Source organism: Anguilla rostrata, chromosome 12 (assembly GCF_018555375.3).
Source record: "Anguilla rostrata isolate EN2019 chromosome 12, ASM1855537v3, whole genome shotgun sequence".
NCBI classification, from domain to species: Eukaryota; Metazoa; Chordata; class Actinopteri; order Anguilliformes; family Anguillidae; genus Anguilla; species Anguilla rostrata.
The window spans coordinates 1701774-1709898 of record NC_057944.1 but is presented as its reverse complement, the minus strand read 5'-3'; positions in this window follow the sequence as shown (position 1 = coordinate 1709898).

Genomic DNA, 8125 nt, shown 5'->3' with positions numbered 1-8125 from the left:
TGTGTTGGTGTTATGATTTATTATTGTGTGATGTATTTAACTCCTGTGACACAGTAGTACTTATTTCATATTCTGTATGGGATTATGTTTGGGCTCAATATGAGCAGATCAGCATGGGGTTAAAATCTGCACAGTTGAAGCAATGACATTCATCTACAGTAGTGGAAATAAAATCCATTGTAAGATAAATTGTGTAGTGTCTGATGAATGGTTGCTTCTGTTACTGTAGTGTAACCACAATTCAATACATTTAGAAACGTCACTACTTGTCTATTGAGCAGGTGTGTTTATATTACCTCTCAAATGAATGGTTTTCCTGCAGGTTTTAACCTGTATCTGCTGCACATCAGTTGAATGGATTAGACCACGAAGCCAAAATCAAGGCAGAAGTGTAGTTTGCATGACATCCAGTCTCTGAGATGTTCCTGAGACCCTACAGTTTTTTAATTTTTTCAGATTAATTTCTAGTAACTGCAGTCACACATTACAAAGGCATTACAGTATGATATGATTGCTTTGACTCAATGTGCAAAACACAAATTGCTGTACCTACATACAAAGTGCAAAATTCTAAATTTTCACAGTACTGTCACTTCATATTAAGTCCAAATTGTTATTGCTAGACATGCAGATTGTGATAAAGTCAACGTGTGCAATCCTGTCTTGTCACTTCCAACCACATTGCCCAGGTGAGTTTCATTGCAGCACGATTGGTAATCCCTTCAGCACTACATAAAAGGCTGATTTACAGCACTACATTCAGCACTTTCTGACAACATGGAGCAGCCCAATGCAGTTGGTGTTGATGGACAAATTTAGATCATGATCAAATTAATTTAGAGCCACTGTGATTGACCATGTTATAAATCCAGGCCTAACAATGAGAGAAGCTAGAAGGATTGTACAGCCAGACTTTAAAAGGTCAACAGTGGCCTCTAATAAGAGTTTTTGGACTGAACATTGATTAGTCAATAATTGCAAAATGTGATACTGTAATTACATCTGATGAAAAACACTTTTTCAACGTACAGAAATGCCAAGTTACTCACACACACAAAGCACGATCTATAAGTCTACTTCAAATCTACGCCTGCCATTAAAAGTATTAATATTAAAATTGTGCCAAGTTACATGAAACAATATTGGCTATCTTAACTCACACAAATTAAACAAGCTGTATTCCACAGCAATGCTGCCCAATGTTTCCTGAATTCTTTCAAGTAATTTGGCCTTGTTAAAACATTGTTTTTGAAACATAGCAGAACAGCTGTGGTATTCGAATCTCTTTGTGCATGTGCTGTGGTGTGTGTATATAGTGTGTGTGTGTGTGTGTGGGGGGGGTGGGGGGGCTGGGGCCTGGCAGACTGTGTGTTAATGTACTCTGAGGCAGTGTGCATCAGTGTGCTGTGTGTGCTCTGTATACAGCAACAATAAGCATCGTCAGTGCGTCGACCAGTGCATTTCTTTGAAATTACACCTCCATCCTCATGCTAAATGGAATTTAATAAAATCATTATATATTGTGGCAGGAGCTGGAAATGAGCAAAAGTATTTTTTTGACGACTATCAGATCTGTGAGTTTGTTGGAATGCTGTAAACACAAAGCAGATGCATTCTGCCACCTGGTGGCCATGTGACAATGCTGCAAGTGCTCCAGAGGTTGAGTTTCAAGGCAGAAGTTGACAGGTTCTCAAGAGTTCACTGAACTGAAAGTAAATTACAATGTAAGAAAAAGAGAAAAAGTAAAGAATCATCAATGCCGTACCTAACCTTGTGTGGAAAGGGCAGTGGGTCTTGTTTTTGGTATCATTGAGTCTAAATGACAGCACTATTTTCTCCAAAAAATCTATTGGAAGTGATGTCAAGTGATCATGCTGGCTTTTTAACATGATTTTTGACGGTACTATTCTTTAGAAGTATGTGGTCAAAATGTAACATTAATCAATGAAAGGGTAATGATAGACTATGTATGATCCCAGCAATATACAAATTGTTCTTGATTGTTAATTAAGACATCATCTGGGTAATTTGTGAAACACAGCAGTTCATAGCAATATATCCAGCAATGCTTAAAACATGAGAACTGTTGAGGTGTGCAAATGACAGTTGAACAAATTAAAGACTGCAGTAAAAGTTGTGTAAGTCGCTCTGGATAAGAGCGTCTGCTAAATGCCTGTAATGTAATGTAATGTTATGCCGGTTAGCTAGCTAGCTAACTATTTAATTGTATTCAAAACAGCGGATAATATAAACACAATCCTTTACAAAGATATGGATGAAAATGCGTCCCGTAGACATGTAGACATGACTTAAATACGGAATGCCTATCTACTGTCAAAATAAGGGACGATTCCGTATTTTTCCAGATTGTTGGCATTCTTAAACGAAGCCAGTAACTAGAGCCGTGATTCAACGTTGATATCAATTGTGAAATTGGACACTGAAAAGGGGAGGGGACGTAACAACAACTGAAAAGGGAAAAAATAATGTGGCCTAGCAAATGCACTATTTATTTGATGAGAAATTTACTGTATTGTATCATGGCAACAGTCTTTATATTTACTGTAAAATTGCAGCCTATTTGGGGACCCCTGAAAAGAAAACTAAAACTTCAAAAAAGGATAAAAAAGAAGCAATTTTTACACGATTTTATACACTTGAATATGTAACATGACCTCATGAGGCCAGAACATATATACTGTATTTTGATGGTTGTGTTTTTAAATTTATCGCACCAATGTGAAATCAATGCTCAATAAGACCTATTCATATGAGGCCTGTGTGAATCATTTTGATGGAAAAAGTCAGTTTTGAGAAGAGAGAACATGGTTTTGAATGCATGAATGCATTTTGCAAGAGATTTGTGTAGTTTTGGCAAAAGGTTAACTGTTGCTGTGCTTTGTGTGTAGAGTTTTGAGAAATTGAGCTATAGTTTCAGAAAACATATTTAAACAGTTGAGAAAAACTGTAATTGATGCTCTGTAAGAGATATTCATATGATAGCTGTGTGTATTGTTTTGGTGGAATGAATCAGTTTTGAGAAGAGAGAACATGGTTTTGAGTGCAATGTTTCATTTTGCAAGAGATTTGTGGAGTTTTGCCAAAATGGTTAACTCTTTTCAGTTTTGTGTTTAGAGTTTTGAGAAATTGAGCTATAGTTTCAGGAAACGTGTTTAAACGATTGGGAAAAACTGTAATAGTTTGAACCGTAATCTCACGTTTGGGCTGTGGGAAACATAATAGAATCTGCATGACAAGTAAATTAAGCAGTACTAATGATTTTGCAGAGTTCTGAGAGATAGCCTTGTAATAACTTCAATAATAACTTCAATAAATGGATTACACAAGCTTTCTCTGGTCAGCATGAAGTTTGGCTTTCTGGGCATTACTGTTGCACTACGAGTATCATCAAATTGTTGTTGTTGCATAAATGTTTGCATGTTTTCACTTGTGAGCAAGAACATGGACACTGATGTTTCTTATTCTGAAGGGACCCTTTATGTTGTGTAAAATTATAGATTCAGTGTTGACTTTGTATCTGTAGACAGAATTGCATAATTCTTTCTTAATTAGGACTATATGGACACAGAGGAAACCAGCACAAACACAGGAACATGCTAGCTCTATGCAGAGAGGACGCGAACCTGGGACTCGAACTCTGCATTTTTTTATCGTCACACAGATTTTTTTTATCGTGTGTGATTTCAGGATTACACACTACACATCAGTGCTCTTATTTCTCTCTAGGAAGCCACAAATAAACACTAATGTGAGTGAAACCAGACCCAGAGTCAAACCTCACTGTCAAGCATTGGGCTTCAGCCCAAATTGCGTTTTTAATGATGCCCATAAAATATGGACACTCATAAAGAAGGAGATTGGGGAAGTAAGAGCAGTGAGGGTAACCAGGGGGTTGTAATCATGTAGTGTCAGTCGAAAAGACTGAGGTACATGGCTCTTAAAATAAAAAGACTTGAATCGACAAAAGTAGTTTGTTTTTTAATGAGAGAAAGAGCGCTACGGAAAGGTGTAAAAACTCCTGGAGTCTGGAGTGCTGTAAACACAGAGACTCTGATAAACCCACTTACTCTTATGAACTCAGTTTCTCTGTCTGGCACAATGAGAACCAAACACACATACCTGCCCCCCCCCCACTTCCTACCGCAGAGCAGGAGTGTGTGATGGTGCTGGTAGAGAAGTGTGTGTGTACAGGGTAGGAGTGTGTGTGGACCGTCCGGCCGGCACTCTGTGCTTCTACGGCATCTCTGACACTGACACACTGACCCTCCTGCGCAGATTCCACACACACTTCACTCAACACACACCCCTCTGTGCTGGATTTAGAGTGGAGTACTCCTCAGTGTCCCTCTGCCAACTGGAGTAGACACACACACACACGCATGTGCGCGCACACACTCGCATGCACACACACACACACACACCACACTCATATCCACTCACACACGCACACCACACACACTCATATACACATACACACACACACACACGCACACTCAGATACACATACACACACATGCTCAATCACACACACACACACGCATGCACACACACACACTCAGATACACATAGACACACCCACACCCACACCTACACACACAACCGCACACACACACACACACACACACACACACACACTTCACTCAACACACACCTGTCTGTGCTGGATTTAGAGTGTGTGACTCCTCAGTATCCCTTTGCTCACTAAAGTAGAGACACATACGCACACGCACACACACACACACTCTCTCATTTACTCTCCAGCACACACACACATACTCTCACACACTCACACACTCACAAATGCACACACTGGAGTACGCTCATGCACACGCACTCATACATCCACGCACGCACGCACACACTCATGCACACACACTCACAAACTTACACACACATACACACTCTCTCACGCCCAATCACACACATGCACACCTACACACATGGAAACACACAATCTCTCGCACACACAAACACACACATTCACCAGTGCACTCTCACGCGCACACACACATGCATGCATATGTACACACACTCATTACTGTATGCACACACACACACACACTCTCTCTCATACTTAGTCACTCAAACACACCCTCTCTCTCTCACACACACTCACATCCACAGTCACACACAGATTCACACAAACGCAAAGTGATCATGCTGGCTTTTTAACATGATTTTTGACGGTACTATTCTTTAGAAGTATGTGGTCAAAATGTAACATTAATCAATGAAAGGGTAATGATAGACTATGTATGATCCCAGCAATATACAAATTGTTCTTGATTGTTAATTAAGACGTTCATCTGGGTAATTTGTGAAACACAGCAGTTCATAGCAATATATCCAGCAATGCTTAAAACATGAGAACTGTTGAGGTGTGCAAATGACAGTTGAACAAATTAAAGACTGCAGTAAAAGTTGTGTAAGTCGCTCTGGATAAGAGCGTCTGCTAAATGCCTGTAATGTAATGTAATGTTATGCCGGTTAGCTAGCTAGCTAACTATTTAATTGTATTCAAAACAGCGGATAATATAAACACAATCCTTTACAAAGATATGGATGAAAATGCGTCCCGTAGACATGTAGACATGACTTAAATACGGAATGCCTATCTACTGTCAAAATAAGGGACGATTCCGTATTTTTCCAGATTGTTGGCATTCTTAAACGAAGCCAGTAACTAGAGCCGTGATTCAACGTTGATATCAATTGTGAAATTGGACACTGAAAAGGGGAGGGGACGTAACAACAACTGAAAAGGGAAAAAATAATGTGGCCTAGCAAATGCACTATTTATTTGATGAGAAATTTACTGTATTGTATCATGGCAACAGTCTTTATATTTACTGTAAAATTGCAGCCTATTTGGGGACCCCTGAAAAGAAAACTAAAACTTCAAAAAAGGATAAAAAAGAAGCAATTTTTACACGATTTTATACACTTGAATATGTAACATGACCTCATGAGGCCAGAACATATATACTGTATTTTGATGGTTGTGTTTTTAAATTTATCGCACCAATGTGAAATCAATGCTCAATAAGACCTATTCATATGAGGCCTGTGTGAATCATTTTGATGGAAAAAGTCAGTTTTGAGAAGAGAGAACATGGTTTTGAATGCATGAATGCATTTTGCAAGAGATTTGTGTAGTTTTGGCAAAAGGTTAACTGTTGCTGTGCTTTGTGTGTAGAGTTTTGAGAAATTGAGCTATAGTTTCAGAAAACATATTTAAACAGTTGAGAAAACTGTAATTGATGCTCTGTAAGAGATATTCATATGATAGCTGTGTGTATTGTTTTGGTGGAATGAATCAGTTTTGAGAAGAGAGAACATGGTTTTGAGTGCAATGTTTCATTTTGCAAGAGATTTGTGGAGTTTTGCCAAAATGGTTAACTCTTTTCAGTTTTGTGTTTAGAGTTTTGAGAAATTGAGCTATAGTTTCAGGAAACGTGTTTAAACGATTGGGAAAAACTGTAATAGTTTGAACCGTAATCTCACGTTTGGGCTGTGGGAAACATAATAGAATCTGCATGACAAGTAAATTAAGCAGTACTAATGATTTTGCAGAGTTCTGAGAGATAGCCTTGTAATAACTTCAATAATAACTTCAATAAATGGATTACACAAGCTTTCTCTGGTCAGCATGAAGTTTGGCTTTCTGGGCATTACTGTTGCACTACGAGTATCATCAAATTGTTGTTGTTGCATAAATGTTTGCATGTTTTCACTTGTGAGCAAGAACATGGACACTGATGTTTCTTATTCTGAAGGGACCCTTTATGTTGTGTAAAATTATAGATTCAGTGTTGACTTTGTATCTGTAGACAGAATTGCATAATTCTTTCTTAATTAGGACTATATGGACACAGAGGAAACCAGCACAAACACAGGAACATGCTAGCTCTATGCAGAGAGGACGCGAACCTGGGACTCGAACTCTGCATTTTTTTATCGTCACACAGATTTTTTTTATCGTGTGTGATTTCAGGATTACACACTACACATCAGTGCTCTTATTTCTCTCTAGGAAGCCACAAATAAACACTAATGTGAGTGAAACCAGACCCAGAGTCAAACCTCACTGTCAAGCATTGGGCTTCAGCCCAAATTGCGTTTTTAATGATGCCCATAAAATATGGACACTCATAAAGAAGGAGATTGGGGAAGTAAGAGCAGTGAGGGTAACCAGGGGGTTGTAATCATGTAGTGTCAGTCGAAAAGACTGAGGTACATGGCTCTTAAAATAAAAAGACTTGAATCGACAAAAGTAGTTTGTTTTTTAATGAGAGAAAGAGCGCTACGGAAAGGTGTTATTAGTGGGGTCTCATTGTCGGTAGACGCCGATTGTTTTTTGGAGGTAGAAGGAGTTTTAGGGGCAAAGCGGATGAAAAGTTATCGGGAGAGAAAAGAACAAGAACATGGATAAGTACTTTTAGAATTTGAGGGAGAATTACCAGAAAGGGTCTATTTATATTATGTTTGTTACAGGGTGAGGGAATATGAGAGGGTTCCACTGAGGTGCTATTGGTGTCAGGATTATGAACACCTGGCAGCAGTGTGTAGGAAAAAGGATCACAGGTGTAGAAGGTGTGGGAAAGATGGGTGTTCTGATTGTACGGTGTGTAAAGAACAGGCAATATGCTTTCACTGTGGGAGAAATCATGAAGCAGGAGAAATGCAGTGTGACAGAAAGAAGAGGGAAAGCGAGGTGGAAAGAACACGAGTGCAGAATAAAATAACATGCAGAAGCAACGAAGAGAGTGAGGGCAGAAGCGGGAACTGAGAGGAAGGAGCAGAATAGAACTGGAATAGAGGGAAAAGATCAAGGGAGATGTGACAAAGAAATCATGCATTTGAATAGAAGGTTTCTGGCATTTATTGCGATGGTGATTAACTGTGCAAGCGAGATAGACACAAAATTAGAGAGAATCAGGATGGTGGTGGATGCAGCGAAAGAGATCTTGGGATCTTGTGAAGGGGGACGAAAATACAGGAAATACAGGAAATTTTGACGAAAGGGTTTGAAGGGAGTCAGACGCCAGGGATATAGCGAAATAGCAAAAAATTGTGGTTCAGGTATTGGAGGGTGGGCTATTGT